This window comes from Megalobrama amblycephala, linkage group LG6, assembly GCF_018812025.1.
Source record: "Megalobrama amblycephala isolate DHTTF-2021 linkage group LG6, ASM1881202v1, whole genome shotgun sequence".
Classification (NCBI taxonomy): Eukaryota; Metazoa; Chordata; class Actinopteri; order Cypriniformes; family Xenocyprididae; genus Megalobrama; species Megalobrama amblycephala.
This window is the reverse complement of record NC_063049.1, coordinates 27,059,342-27,076,619: the sequence shown is the minus strand read 5'-3', so window position 1 is coordinate 27,076,619 and position 17,278 is coordinate 27,059,342. Positions and strand designations below refer to the sequence as shown.

Below are 17,278 nucleotides of genomic sequence, written 5' to 3'. Positions count from 1 at the left end.
CACACAGGGCATGTTTTACGAGCACTCACTCTCTCACACTCTCTTTCTCTCTCTCTCACATACATACACACACACACACACACACACACATATTCTCCCTGTCTGCCTGTGTCTCTCTCTCTGCACTCAGTATTTATGACACCGTCTGTCTCCCTCCTCCTCCTGTGCACTGTGTAATTTAGGGTGACGGTGAGGAAAGAGAGATAAGATGAATGGAGCGGCAATGTCTTGAACGGAGACATCTAAATGAAAGAGGGTGCAGGTGCACAGTGTTACGAAGAGGATATTAGAGGCAGACAGGGATGACAACACATCACACTGAGGAAAATTTGACAAATACATACTTTGTTATTCAGATTAGCATACAGGTACTTTCTAGAATATCTAAAGCAGAGATAAAAGTTACAGAGGCACAAACACACACACACTGGAAAAGTAAGTACTGTGTAAAATTACCATAGTCAAAGTGGAAGCCATATTTTGAATTTAGGGGGCAATGCAGCACAGAAATAGTGAAATGATAAAGTGTCCCAGGTTTAGGGAAATATTTTGTTTATTTTTTTACATTTTCAAAAAAGCTGAAATGTTACCAGTAGATTTACTTTTCTCTTTGTTAGTTTTATAAGTTCATGTAGTGACAATTATAGAAAAAAAAAAGCAAATAGGTTTGAGTACTGTCTGTAATCTGACAAACTACAACAGTTTGACACTTCAACAAATATGCTCTTAAAAAAAAAAAAAAAAAAAAAAAAAAAAAATCATATATATCCTTCCATTGCATTATATCAGCATTTCTTCCACACACCCATAGTGTTGTCTCCTAGTTATATTCCACCATGTGGTGTACAGAACAAATCACACAGACATACTGTGTGTCATTCATAAAGCACTGTAATGAAAAATATGTTTGCCATATTGCTTTTGAACCTACTTCCATATTCTGTCTTACTCAGACATGTGTCATAGCAGATGAGGACCATGAGGGCTTTCTTTATTTTAGAATCCTCTGGAAGGAGACTTACCAGAGGGACATTTTGGTGGTTCACAGATATCATAAATGTCACCTTCCATGTGAGACTGGAAAGTTGAAACACTAGATTAAGAGTAAGATAAATACTGAAATGATAAATAATAGTCATGGGCCTTTTGAAGTGTCAATAAGTACTGTGGTACTATGTAAGAAATATAAAAATGTGCTATTATGTATTTCTATTTACTTTTAAAGTCACAAAGTATTGTTCAAAGCCTGTTTTTTTTTTTTTTTTTTTTTTTTTTTTTTTTATACATGTTTCTGATGTAATACATTTTGTAATGATATAATATGCAGTAAAAAGATAAACTGAAAAATCAATTCAGAATGTTCTAGTATTTTATATTTGTCTTTTTCATCTTAAAGCACATTGTTTCTTTACATTTATCAAAATCCTAAAACTTTGCTCACTTCAATTTTAAATTAGATTTTCAATCTCAGAAATTCACTTTAGACTTTTGAACCCGACATATATAAAATCCGTATTACTGCCACACTCAAGACTGCTGTCATGTGGAATTGAACAGTGTGTCGAGGATAAATGCTTTTATGAGTGGGAAACACACAGGCCCTTTCCTTCAAGACAAATGAACAGCAGACGGAGTCAGGTCTGTGCAAACGGCTCTATATGTATGTGTTTATGTGTGAACAGAACTCTGATACGGCACCCCAGCAAACAGATGTGTGTGAGTGGGAGAACTAGCCAGCAGACAAACTTTACCACAGTCATTTATCTGTCAGAATGGAGACTGGAAAACAACAGAGTTCACAAACACAGACACATGTGCACACTTGCATATATACGTTCGCTCCAGGTCTGGCAAACTTGAGTTATGCCTCCTACACTCTCATTAGTTGCCACATTCATTCCTCATTCTTGGGTTTTAAATGAGCGCTTTGAGGTACTTTAAGTGTTTCTGCATTCTCAGCATTGGCGTCCGTCCAGAACAGTGGGGACACTATGTAGCGGCCGACACATTTAAGGACTTTTTCATTTTATTCTGGCATATAGTGCAATGTAAAAGCAGTATTATATATAAGCATTGATTATAACTGCAACAAATGATGACTTAAAATAGCAACACAGAACTGATCTGAAGGTTATGAGCACAGTTAGCAAATATCATATAATTTACGACACAACGATGACTATAAGTGTCTGACTGTCTTTCCATTTGCATGCTTAGGATCTGCTAGAATCGGGTAAATGTCAGTTTGTAGGAGGGAACATTCTCACTAGGGATGGGAGGATGTATGAAAAACATCCAGTACTTTTGAAATTCAGATACACATATCCTAACTTTGTTTGTTTGTTTGATTGATTGATTAATTCACTGATTGATTTTAATCCAGTGATTTATTTAGCATGGAAATTACACAGTATACTACAATCAAAAATGAAAATTCTGCCATCGTTTAGTCTCATGTCATTCCAAAACTGTATGACTGTATGTTGAAAAAGATATTCTGAAGAACTGAAGAGAATTGGTACTACTGGTAAATATTGATAAAAGTATTGTTTGAAAAAGACAAGAAGTTACCTATTCAGGCTAGATTTCTGTCATACTTGCTCATGGTGAGCCAGTGGACTCTATAAACAGAGATATTGACTAAAATCTCAGTGCTACACAAGTTTCTGGTAAAATATTCCCCCATTGCAAACTGTGGTCATTGCAAACTATAGTAAACATTAAATTTAAATGTAATATATTAAAATATCATGTCTTCCAGAAGCTTTAAATAATTTTTTATCATTGGCAGAGTGTGTATGAGGCTGGGCAAGGCTGGGCAAGGCATCCCCTGGTCATGGACTTGTGTGGAATTTTCTCACTCAAACCACGTCCCGCTGCTGCCATTTTTTTCGTTTAGAGGGAAAAGCTGCCCATTCCCCTGTAAAAATAGCATATTGGCAAAACAGATTTGGCAAATGATCCAGTGCGTATTTGTGTTTTGGCTCTGGAGAACATCAAAAGTTTCTTTTTACGATGTGTTTTTGCAGCGCTGAACAACGTAGCCAATCACAAACATATCTGATGATTTCTTGAACACAATGACCAATCAGAGGAGTTTTAGTTAACACTGAACAAAAATTCCAGCATTTTGATCGGTGACTGGATTCTGAGTTCTGTACACTGAGTCGAAAATCAACCTATTATAACAAACTCAGGCTACGTTCACACTGCGAGCCTTAATGCTCAATTCAGATTTTTGCTCAGATCTGATTATTTAGTTATTGTATAGCTATTCACATTGTTTTAAACGTGGCCAAATATCAGATTTCCAATGTGAACAGATCATGGTTCTGAACTGACCTGCATGCGCAAAAGAGCGGGGTTGAAAAAACGGGGTTGCCACGTTTTCACCACAAAATCCACTCAATTGCTTCTCAAAACTAGTCCAAAACTATCCCAATCACATTCTGGGTGTTAAATATCACGATAGTGCGGTCGCTTCAATCCACTAACCCAATTCTGCGGGAAAATCACTGACTTGGCAAGACACAACGCGCTGTCATACAGACGCAAACACAGAGGACATTAAAGTAAGCAATAAGACGTTTATTTATAGTGTGATGTGCCGTGGAAGCCAGCAAATTATGCGCAGACATAAATGAAAAATAAAGACAATGATGTGACAAAAGAGAGCAGAGTTTTGAAACTTTTATGATACAAGCCCTCATGATTTGCTTGTAGTACAGAGCTGTCTCTTTAATACTTGCAAGTTCTGACACAAAACTGACTACCTTTCGCAACTGTCTGGATAACGTTGGGTATGTAAAATTTTTGAATAGACTCCCATGAGCGCAGAATCGCGACGACTATTGATCTTGAGTGACGTAAAAATTGCATGAATTCCGATATGACTGTTCACACTGTGGTCGCATTACAAAACATCTGACCTGTATCGGATTTAGTACTACATATGGAAGTGGCACAAATCAGAACTTAAAAGATCAGATTTCATGTGGTTTGAACTGTTCACACTGTCATGGGCAAAAAAAACAAAACAGATTTGGGCCACATTTACCTGCAGTGTGAACAAGAAATAAGAGATTAATTGTGCAGTCAGCTACATTGATTATAATGGAACTTTGTTAGATCCCGAAGAACTAAGATGAGTGACAGCTTTCTAGTGATTATAAAGGTAGCGCTCTGCGTGCTTTCTGCCATGCCAAATCCGGCATACAGTATGCTTGCTTTTCTGTAAAAATGAACTTTAATGAACGTAGACTCTTTAATAACAAATAACTTATCGGGAGCATTTATGCTGGGATGTGTAGGTTGTGTGGTGACACAATGTCAAACCATTTCAAGAAAATCTTTATTACACACACACACACACACACACACACACACACAAGAAGCAGCACAAAGTCTCTTACCCCTCATTTTTGTCTCTATGGGGTGGTGCACATAAATATATGGAAGTGTGTGTGTGTGTATGGGACTGAATAGAAGCTTTCTAAAGCATGCTCTTGTGTCGATTTTGTTTTAGTGAGAAGGAATGACAGGGAAGAGAATGCAGAACAAATTTTGACATAGACAGACCCTAGTTTCCCCTCTCACCGTAATCCACTACCACCCCGCAGTACAGAACATAAATATCCCCTCACGTCAGTTCCTCTGAGCTGCTGCTGTGCACGCCGTGCTGCAGGGACGAACTATCCGTTCAGCCTTTTGTCAGCTCATAAAACTAGAGTTTTGCTTACGAGCCTCACTGTGTTCCCACCGCCGCCGGGTTTTCGAGGTAATGTGATAACATGATACGTTGTTATGCATGTGGAGGGAAAAATCAAGGAGTGTGTGGAATAAGGGAGTCAAAGTTGTGGCTATGTCACGACGAAGGCCCGTGACTGGATGCTGTACAATATTTTTAACACAACCATGAGGGTGAGGAATGATTCCAGATGTGTTTTTAGTGTGGAGAATAGTACTTGCATTCAAAAACGACATTCCAGAGTTACATGAACGTCTCGTTTGCATTAAACATGGGGTACTAGATCTCATGCTGTGAGCTGGTGAAGCCCCAAGGTGTCAGAACTCAAGTAGTCAAAGTCATGAATTGAGAGTCCCAGTCAAGAGCACTAAAGAGTGAATCTCAAGCACTGAACCGAGCCTTTGAGTCACTTGAATCAAGTGTAGACATTGAAAAGGGCAATTCTGACAAAAGAGCCAGACAGATACACACTGTCAGAATGGATGGTAGAGTTACAGATCCAAGGCTAATCAGACAAAAGTCGTGCATAGACACAATGGGGCAAAGGCCAACTGTCATTCAATGCAGAGATGGCTGGATCTGACAAGAGAAAATGGGTTAGCAGCATAAAAGTGTGAGAGAGCAGAACTTTTAAATTCTAACATGTACTGTACATACAGATAATTTTTTAATATTGTGAATGTGTAGTGCAATCTATGAGAAATAAGTTGAAATACACAAACCAGTTGGGCAACATCAAGAATTTAACATGGGATTCTTTTCAGTTGATGAGATGAAATTTGAACTGAATTGGTGATGCCCCACAGGATGCTGAATTAAATATTTTATATTTATATATTTTATTATTTTATACTTTAGCATTGATAATAATATGTTTCTTGAGCATGAATACAAACCCAATTCTAAAAAAAGTTGGGACATTGTACAAATTGTGAATAAAAAAGGAATACAATAATTTACAAATCTCATAAACTTATATTTTATTCACGATAGAATATAGATAACATATCAAATGTTGAAAGTGAGACATTTTGAAATGTCATGCCAAATATTGGCTCATTATGGATTTCATGAAAGCTACACATTCCAAAAAAGTTGGGACAGGTAGCAATAAGAGGCCGGAAAAGTTAAATGTACATATAAGGAACAGCTGGAGGGCCAATTTGCAACTTATTAGGTCAATTGGCAAAATGATTGGGTATAAAAAGAGCCTCTCAGAGTGGCAATGTCTCTCAGAAGTCAAGATGGGCAGAGGATCACCAATTCCCCCAATGCTGCGGCGAAAAATAGTGGAGCAATATCAGAAAGGAGTTTCTCAGAGAAAAATTGCAAAGAGTTTGAAGTTATCATCATCTACAGTGCATAACATCATCCAAAGATTCAGAGAGTCTGGAACAATCTCTGTGCGTAAGGGTCAAGGCCGGAAAACCATACTGGATGCCTGTGATCTTCAGGCCCTTAGACGGCACTGCATCACATACAGGAATGCTACTGTAAGGGAAATCACAACATGGGCTCAGGAATACTTCCAGAAAACATTGTCGGTGAACACAATCCACCGTGCCATTCGCAGTTGCCGGCTAAAAACTCTATAGGTCAAAAAAGAAGCCATATCTAAACATGATCCAGAAGCGCAGGCATTTTCTCTGAGCCAAGGCTCATTTAAAATGGACTGTGGCAAAGTGGAAAACTGTTCTGTGGTTAGACAAATCAAAATTTGTTTTTGGAAAACTGGGGCGCCATGTCATCCGGACTAAAGAGGACAAGGACAACCCAAGTTGTTATCAGCGCTCAGTTCAGAAGCCTGCATCTCTGATGGTATGGGGTCGCATGAGTGCGTGTGGCATGGGCAGCTTACACATCTGGAAAGGCACCATCAATGCTGAAAGGTATATCCAAGTTCTAGAACAACATATGCTCCCATCCAGACGTCGTCTCTTTCAGGGAAGACCTTGCATTTTCCAACATGACAATGCCAGACCACATACTGCATCAATTACAACATCATGGCTGCGTAGAAGAAGGATCCGGGTATTGAAATAGCCAGCCTGCAGTCCAGATCTTTCACCTATAGAAAACATGTGGCGCATCATAAAGAGGAAGATGCGACAAAGAAGACCTAAGACAGTTGAGCAACTAGAAGCCTGTATTAGACAAGAATGGGGCAACATTCCTATTCCTAAACTTGAGCAACTTGTCTCCTCAGTCCCCAGACGTTTGCAGACTGTTATAAAAAGAAGAGGGGATGCCACATAGTGGTAAACATGGCCTTGTCCCAACTTTTTGGGATGTGTTGATGCCATGAAATTTTAAATCAACTTATTTTTCCCTTAAAGTGATACATTTTCTCAGTTTAAATATTTGATATGTCACATTGTATTCTGAATAAAATATTGAAATTTGAAACTTCCACATCATTGCATTCTGTTTTTATTCACAATTTGTACAGTGTCCCAACTTTTTTTGAAATTGGGTTTGTATTAGAATGACTTCTAAATGATAATCTGACACTGAAGATTGGAGTAATGCCTGCTTTGTCATCAGAGGAATACATTACATTTTAAAATATATTAAAATATAAAGCCGTTATTCTAAACTGTGATAACATTTCACAATATTACTAATATTACATTTTTGGTCAAAATGCAGCCTTGGTGAACATAACATTATTTTTTCAAAAATAATAATAATAATAATAATAATAATAATAATTTCATTTAAAAGTTTGTGTGTGTGTGTGTGTGTGTGTGTGTGTGTGTGTGTACACATTACTGTACCTGTTAAAGCCATGAATATATCAATCTGCATTTAAACTTAGGAACTGAACTGAAACTTAAAGCCATTCTCAATTAAATTTGAAAATGGTGCAAAAACCTGACACACACACACACACACACACACACACACACACACACACACAGAGAGAGAGAGAGAGAGAGAGAGAGAGAGACACAGCATAGTTCACATTGCTGCTTCACTGCTTCCTCTCTCCTCGCTCTATCTGTACCATCTCCATCTGTTGTCACTCCAATACAAACTTCTTACACCTTGCCCTTGATCTTTTGTAATGTTCTTTATACATACTCGCACACACACACACACACACACACACACACACACAAACACACACACGTAGATAATCCGTTTAATGGGTATTAACCCAAACACACTCATTACAGAGATGGATGTGATGGTTTAATAGCCCTGCTGAGCACTGGAGGTGAATGCTACAACACACACAAACTCACAGACAATCCTCATTACTCTGAGGGATTACCCAGACACACACAGAGTGTCAGACAAGTTACAGACCAGCACTGATCCCTGATCGCTGGGCTCAGCGGCCCGTTTAGTATTCATCTTCTATTTTCAATTTGTGCACCTCTTAAAAAAAGAGTTTTCTTTCATGGAAAGATGTTTCAATGCTGATGGGCAGGCCCAGATAGCTTTTTTTTAAAGATTTTATGCTGAATTTGGGGGATTTAGTGGAACAGATTTGAACAACGTGAAATGTGTTATATGAAGCTGGGCCAATTAAGTTCGGCTTATTCTCACTATATCCCCGAGATCGCTTGGTGGTGTGAAAAACATACTTTTATTAAAAATCTGTATCATTTTCCACATCCTTTTAAAACAATAGTTACATCTTTCTAAGAAATGTTTGACATACAAACAAAAACTAGTTTGAGGTTACTTCACTTCACTACTTCACTATTTTCTGTTGGTTTAGACTTTAGAGGATTTTTTTCTCCTATCTGTCCCGAATAATTTCAGAAAACAGTACAACAACAAGCGCATTGACACACATAGTCAACAGATGGTCACGGTGCAGTGGTAGGCAAAAGTCTAACTGGTAGCTAAAAGCACAATCAAATTATTTATGACAGCTCTCTGGAATACTTGACTCTGATTGGTCAGTCACACCACTACTATTTTTGTATGACCACTAAACTGTAATTAAATCACAGTAAATTGACTGTTGTCCCTGACAACTAAACCTCTCATTCAGTGTTTCACATCTATTAGTTTCTTTCTTCTCACATAACACATAATTTCAGCTCAAATCAATATTTCATGTCTATTTATTATTTTGGTAAACAGCTTTGCAAACCAGGTAATGCCAGTCATTATAGCAAAATAAACCCATTTGAGATGATAAAAACTTGGTTAATGATACATTTTGGGGTCCTGATCACCAAGTCAAATTGCGATAATGTGCTGACTGTGACATTATTTCTCACATATATTACCACAATGAAATTGTGATATAAGTAACAATCATTTTTATTACTATTATTATATATTTCATAACCAGAGCATTGTTGGGAAATGTTAAATGAACATTACTTTTATAGAATTTCTAGTCGAAACCAAAAAAAAAAAAAATGTTTTTGAGCACCAAATCAGCGTACTGGAATGAAAATTTAGCTTTGGCATAACAGGAATAAATAACATCTTAAAATATATTAAAATAGAAAATAGTTATTTTAAATTGTGATAATATACAATATCACTGTTTTTACTGTATTTTTGATCAACTGACTGCAGCCTTGGTGATCAGACTTTTTTCAAACATATATTTAAAATATCTTACCAAAAACTTCTGAATGGTATAGTGTGTATATATATACTGTATATACACACATATACATGTATATATCTTCAAGTTTTTATTACTATTATATATGTGACCCTGGACCACAAAACCAGTCGTAACGGATATATTTTTTAGCAATAGCCAACAATACATTGTATGGGTCAAAATGATCAGTTTTTCTTTTATGCCAAAAATCATTAGGATATTAAGTAAAGATCATGTTCCATGAAGATATTTTGTAAATTTCCAACCATAAATATTCAAAAATGTGTGGATATGCATTGTTCTAAGGACTTCACTTGGACAACTTTAAAGGCGATTTTCTCAATATTTAGATTTTTTTTCTTCTTTTTTTTTCTTTGCACCCTCAGATTTCAGATTTTCAAATAGTTGTATCTCGGCCAAATATTGTCCTATCCTAACAAACCATACATCAATGGAAAGCTTTATTCAGTTTTCAGATGATGTATAAATCTCAATTTCGAAAAAAAAAAAAACCCTTGTGACTGGTTTTGTGGTCCGGGGTCACATATTTCATATCAAGAACACAAAATATTACTTGGGAAATGTTCATTGAACAATGAACAATTCTTTTACAGCATTTATTAGGTCTTCATGTTAATGGTACATGTTAATCTGTATATCAACTCGTAACGCATTACCCCCAATGCTGGCTCACTCAGGTTATGCTCAACAACACAGAGACACTAAAAAGGTTCACAGAAAATCCTAAAACTGATGAAGAGTGAACAGATTTGAGATGCGACAGTTTGAGACAGAGGCAGCGGGTATGGCCAAACTCAATCATCCGGTGAAGGCAAGCTGTTCACCGCAGATGTTGTTGACAGGTGACAGTTGTTGCACAGCGTCAAGCTAGCTTGAAACAAAAAACATCGCAAATCCCCTACTAGATGCACCTCGACCATCCAGAACATAGAGCAAGCTCGTGGTTCAGACCTTCTGCTTTGCTGTTAGTTTACATTATAAAACTTAGCACAAATTAAAACACACAATCAGCTAACGTCACACAATCAATCCCACATTTTCCGTGTTGTGACTGTAAAGTCAAACATTTGGCCCTTTCCATCCCTGGGCCACGTCTACTAACTGTTTTAGGTCGCACAGAGCTTAATCAAAGGCTGTTTATATCAGGTTCTGTCAAAGAGATACTCTGCAGAGTGGGGAGGAAAAGAGGAGTGGAGGGAGGGAAGGGGAGCAGGAGAGGGAGAGATTATCCAGATAGCAGCTAGCATGAATCATGGCGAGAGAGTGCATGCTAGCTAGAGCGAATGTGAGCTGAACAAGAAAAAGAGGGAGTGTGTAACCTCTGGGAGAACAGATAAAGAACGTACCGGAGCAGTGTGTAAAACTTCTGCAGCTGCGGGCCGAGCTTATCCCGTATCCATGACAGGCAAAAAAAGACCTGATTTACATCGCAGCAGGACTTGGGAATTCAGGCCGGATTTGGACGGCCTGTGTAGGCCCAGTTAGTCAACAGAGGAGTCACTGAAAGAAAGCAGCAGAAGACAGATGACAAACTTAAAACACAAGTCTGGAACCAGATTATTGCTTTAAATTCTGATTACAAGTTCAACCCAAAAAGTCCTGCACTGTGTCATGTCAGTAGAGAGCAAAAAGACAATGGGCCTCATTCACTGATAATTTCATACAAGTGTTCTCATTCAAACGAAAAACGTTTTTCAGGCATATATTGAGCTATTATATATCCATAGTTAAACATTTTTGTAAAAAAAAAAAAAACTATATATATATATATATATATATATATATATATATATATATATAGTGTGTGTGTGTGTGTGTGTGTGTGTATATATATATATATATATATATATATATATATATATATATATATATATATATATATATATATATATATATGAATTAATGAATTTACATTTTTCAACTATTAATAATACAGTATTAATCACATCACATGTATTTGCATCTATTTTTTTTTTTTTCCTGATATACATTTAAACTTATTTATAAATAAATAAAAATGAATAACACATTCTGGAATTTATGAAGAACTACCATGGTTTTTGTGTACAAGTTGTGCTAAATTTTATCCTAAATTTAGAAAGAAAAAAAAAAAAGTGCTAACATAAATCACTGAAAAATAGTAATCTAATAATAATCTTAAAATCATTCATATGCAGGTTTTACACACTAATATGTGGTTAGACATGGTTATCCTTAAAGAATATAAGTTTTGGCAAACATGTTCAGTGTGAGCAAGTCTCAGCGATGACAATAAAGGGTGGGAGTTCCAGAAAGAAAAAAAAAAAGAAGTTGGATGATATTTATGTGAGGGGCATAATGAAGGACAAACAGAAAGGAACTGTGCACTGTTGGAAGGAAGCTGGCAGTATTTGAGGGTATATATATATGACAAAATGAAAGCAAGCAGATTCTCATATCACCATGAAAAGTCATGACCTTATAAGTGATAGTTTGAAAAACAGGCAGGGAACAGGCTGTCAACAGTAATACCTTCACATTTATAGAACACATGATTTTGGCATTCACATGGAAAAACATGAAATTGAGTCATTTAAGCTGAATCCATTCACTGGAGTTTGTTTTCAATGGTACCATATTTTCCCATGATCCTCTGCTTTGTGGTTTTGAGAGGCAGATGGGATAGTGTTTCCAGGAAATGAAAAGGTGCAGGAGAGAGGTGCATGATGGGGGATTACTCAAGTTTACAATCACATAATGCCATGATTACTTTAACATCTGAGAGCATGTTTAATGTGTTTAAATCCCTCTGTGAAAACCGGTTGACTTGAAAAATGTCAAAAGGTCTAAATTAACATACAGCAATCTACTGGTGGCCTGAACTTACAAAATCAATCTTATGTATGTGTCATACTTTTGGTAAGCAAGTGAACATGTCTGAACGCGTGTGTTTGTGTCAGCGGGTTGCCGTCAGCGTTGGACTCCTCATGTAAATCAACTCCTGCCATGAATCAACAATGTGATTTTGTCTGACATGTAATCACTGTATTGTAATTAAAAAGAAATTACACCCTATGAAACAGCAATATGCTTCAAATAATATCTATTATCCACAGACCACAGAGGAAAAAAAAAACAACTGCATACTAATTATGCTGCAATTATGAAATACAACAATGCCTCGGTAAGTTTGCCATGACGATCCCCCCTCCCGGCCTCAGGTGGAGTCAGATAGCTATTACTTCAAACAGACCTTCATTAAAACACTCATTTTTCCAATTCATTTCCTGTTTATTGTGCGTAATTAACACTTGCTGTGGGATGGTAAGGTTATCTTCCCGACAGCACTGTAATGCTTAGAATGAAACTTCTTAATGTCATTATACATGTACAACATTTAGCAAACTGATTAAGATTAGGCAGAGGCTGTTTAGAAAAGCGGCTTACAGCACACTTAATACAGTGTTTACACCTGGTATTAACATTTGGGCTAGGTAAAAACTATAGACCTAACTAAAAAATCGTTATTTGAATGATCTCAATATTGATTCTTACAATCCCATGATGTTTCTCCAATTCTGAATGTATAACCCCATGACAAAAAAAAGCCATATTTTACTTGAGTTTGAGGTCTGAATTGAATGTGAGAAGATAAAACAGTTGTGTGATACAAAACAATGAATTAATATAATAAAAATAAAAAACCAAGAAGTGAAGTGACTTAGCGGTGATGAACTGTCTTATTTGGGCTCCAAACCTACAGCTTTCCGGTTTCCAGCCTAAATGTTTGTCCACAATGCCACACCACCCTCTATCTGACCTAACATAATGTGGCAGAACATTTGTGAGTGATTCATGCGGCTGTGAATGGAAGCTAAAAGACTTGTCTTGGGAGTTTCTGTTTGTCACGTTTGACAGAACGCTTGTTGCAAGGTTAGGTATCTTGAGCACTTTCTGTTTAGTGGCCCCATTATGTCTTTCTCTCTCCACCTGTGAGAATAAAGGAAACAGAGAGAGGAAGAAATAGGAAAATGAGTGTGTGGAGAACAACAAGAGACTAGCTGAACCCACAACGACAGTTTCTTTAAATATTAGCAAGCTGTTAAAGTCATCTGTGTATCTGTGTGAATGAGGTTTGTGAGACGCTAAGTGACTATTAAAATGTTTCTGGTTGACCCCTACATACTTTAGGTTATATTTTCCACATAAAATGATGAGCGTAGGGCTGTTGGAGCCAAAATGGCTGCTTGTTTGTGGCTAGTGGTTTGAATTAAAACCTGAAGAAAACTGATAGGGGAAACATATGGCTGTTGCAGATGTCACATCCTGTTAGTCTAAAACAGAGAAAAGTTTATTTTGTTTAACATGCAGCGTTATACAAAATTCAGAATGGAAGAACTTGAACTTAAATGGCCACACATACAGTAAGTTCTGGGAAATGTAGTGTTCTTTAATCCAGATACTGTTAATTTATTAAAACGATAAGTGTCTGTCTGTCTATTAGGGCTGCCCCCTAATAGTCGACTAATTGTTAGTCACTAGAAGAGGCTTGAGATGGTCCTCGCTGCAGAACATGAGATCCAGGGGGGCGAGGTTGGATCCAGATCTAACTCCTCCCACTTTACATATCCATAAACCTACCCGTCTCCACCCCCTGTTCCCTGCACAGTACCCATCTCCACCCCCTGGATCTGGATCCTGGATCTTGTGTTCTGCAGTGAGGAGCTACTGAGAGGCTTAGTCGACCAAAATTGTATTTGTCGGTTAGTCTTAGAAAAAAACAAATACCTTGTGGCGAAGTCACACAGTCCATGAGGGACAAATGGTTAAAGGCAGGTCCTTGTGGTAATTACAGTATCCCTATATTAAACGCTCATTGTGGTTTAGTATTCTTCTCGGTATATATTTAAGTAATTCAATTAATATAAATGTCCATCTCAAATAAAGCTTACAATGTTCTGAATTATTTAGAACATTTAAATAAACTAAAGAATAACGTTAGGTTTAATTATAATACTTAAAGTTAAAGGTCCCGTTTTTCGTGTTTTTTTTTGAAGCTTTGATTGTGTTTATAGTGTGCAATATAACGTGTTCATGTTTTGCATGTAAAAAAAAAAACAGTATTTTTCACATAATTTACTTATCTGTATACCGCTGTTTCCACTGTCATAAAAACGGGCTGATGACTTCCTTGTTCTATGAAGTCCCTCCTTCAGAAATACGTAACGACTTCTGATTGTGCCAGCGGGTCTTGTGTTGTGATTCAACAGCAGTTTAGCGCATCTTGCCCGGAAAGGTCACGTCTCTTACCATAACGTGGAGATGCACGCGCTCAGTGTTATTGTAAACATGTCTTTAATTTTACCCTATCAATCTGAGCCGGAATCAGACCCGGTGATTGGACTGCAGGATGAAAATAACAGCGTTTCGACGACATGGCGACAAACACACTCTACAAACGCAACTCTTGTGTATTCCTGTGGGCGGAGGTTAGTCAAAAAACTGTTTTAGTGACGTCATTAAAGAAGGAAGTAGAGGGATGTAGTCCAAACTGGCCGTTCGATGTAGGCGACTTCTGTTAAATAAAATATCTCGCTTGGCATTGAACTTTAAGCTTTAAAATTTTACAGATTTTATTTATACTCTAACAACATTACACACTAACTAAAGTTTGAAACATGGGATCACGAAGAACGGGACATTTGACATTTTCTTTGTTTATTTATAGTTGATCTCTGTCTGTCTGGAATTTCAGTTCATCTTAATTTTAATTCTGAATTCTGTTTGTTTCCTCTATTATCAAAATCCTATTCAAAATAACAATATATGTATATATAAATAATAATAAATCTCAAATATCAAAATAATAATAATAATAATAATAATAATAATAATATATATATATATATATATATATATATATATATATATATATATATATATATATATATATATATATATATATATATATATATATATATATATATACATATAATATAATTTTTTTAGGGCTGAGAATTTAACGTGCTAATTAGATGAATTAATTATGAAAAAATAGCGCATTAAATTTTTTAATGCATTTATATATATATATATATATATATATATATATATATATATATATATATATATATATATAAATGCATTATATATATATCACTCATAGTGATTATGTACCAAACAGTACCATGGTAATGTTTTCTTTGGAAATGTACCATGATTGTAACCGTTAGCATGGTAATGTATTTGATACTTATGAACTTAATTGTGGATATGCTAACTCCTTTAAATACAAAATAGCTGAGAGGATTTTGTCACCACATTCTAATTTTATCATGGATGATGCTTCTCTGACAGAGGTTTTGATTCCTCGAGACCTTAAACCGCCCCAAGGAAACTATCCCTGTTATATATCACCCATTACTAAGGGCCTTCACAACTGTGCACTCATTCATGTTCTCTCTCTCCCTCTCTCTCCGTTCCACTGCCGCAAGCATCCTTTTATCGACTGTGTAGGCACACTGCTGAGATAAAGCATTAAAAAAATATCCCACGCTGCCTTGAGTCGTGCCGTTTCTGGCAATCTGCATGAGTTTGAATGACCAATGACAGCCACTGGAAAGCTTCATATATCAAAGCAGGCACTCTTAATCCTGATCCCTTGTGAAGTCATCCCTTCCTGTAAATTGTAAAAAAAAAAAAAGACAACTATGTGCTTATTGTATGAGTATGTACAGGCATTGTGTGTATGACAGCCATGTAATGTTTGATCAGAGACACTCATAATTCTTTCAGTCGGCTGATTTGTGTCATTGCACAAAAATCACAGAAGAGAAGTGCCACTATCGTCATTTGTTTTGAGTCTCGAGCGCTCAAGTGTCGAAATTATTTATGAGTGCTGAGTTATTGCGCAAACGCTGGAAAATTGGACCACAATTGGGGATTCATCTCTTAAAAATCTCAGACAACTAGCTGGATTTAATTAGTGCCGTTACGACCCAACAGTCCCTGTCTCACGTCTCTCTGTGGATCAGTTTCAAATGCTGAATTGTTTCATCCATATTTATTAAGTGACCGAGAGATGAGATTAGAGACAGCACAGGGAGAGAGTGAGGAGAAGGCCACAGTCTGATGTTGACAGAAAACGTTGTGTTTCTTCAATCAGTAGACTATTTCTAACTGAAAATGACTGGAATTTCCCTCCCTCTCTCCCTAATCTTTCACGAGCATGATTAAGATGTAGGCTGGGTCTCAAAACGCATACCTACTAGGGCTGGGCATTGACACATTTCACAATTCAATTTGATGCAATTCGATTTGATTCCATTAAATATCAATTTATTGGGACCTATTGGGTTCATTGCATATCATCTAATGCTGTAAACTACAGGGAACCCCAGTTGTTACATCAAACATTAACAGAACATAAAATTAACAGATTTGTTGTCTTCTATTGACACACAGAACTGTTGAAACACAGAATGAGCGATTACATGAGACATGACACGGATTTTGGTAAGTTGTACTGTCTCTTTCAACAAACCTTCTGATGTTCATTCATGTTTATTTTGTGCTATAACTAGTAGTAAAAAGGAAGAGATGATCAGTTCATGTGTGCTCTGCATTGCCTCTTAGCTTGTACTGGGGCAGTACAGCGATCTGTCACGAAACATTAAAGAGCACCATTATTGTTTGAATTTCGGAGGGAAAAAAATTACAAAATTTAAAAAGCTGAGACTAAGTAGCAAAACACAAAACTTATTGAGATGTATTGTTCTGAGGTACAAAACAAATAGGCTAATATTTGGAACAAATTTATCTATCACTTCACAAGATAACTAACAGCAATACAATATTTGGCTCAGTGTTAGTGTGGTTAATTTATGCATTTTAAAATGCGGCATTTTGACAATTTCCCTATTCAGTTCATGATGATAATAGTATATATT

At 36.6% G+C, this 17,278-nt stretch overlaps 1 long non-coding RNA gene across 2 annotated transcripts in view; it reads right to left on the bottom strand.

Moving 5' to 3' along the window:
- The window catches only part of LOC125270236, a 120,343-nt gene that overhangs the window by 93,477 nt on the left and 9,588 nt on the right, over positions 1-17,278 (bottom strand). For both annotated transcript variants that reach the window (XR_007185304.1, XR_007185305.1), the window contains exon 2: positions 10,697-10,850. This is a non-coding gene — a long non-coding RNA (uncharacterized LOC125270236). The remainder of the gene's footprint in view (positions 1-10,696; positions 10,851-17,278) is intronic.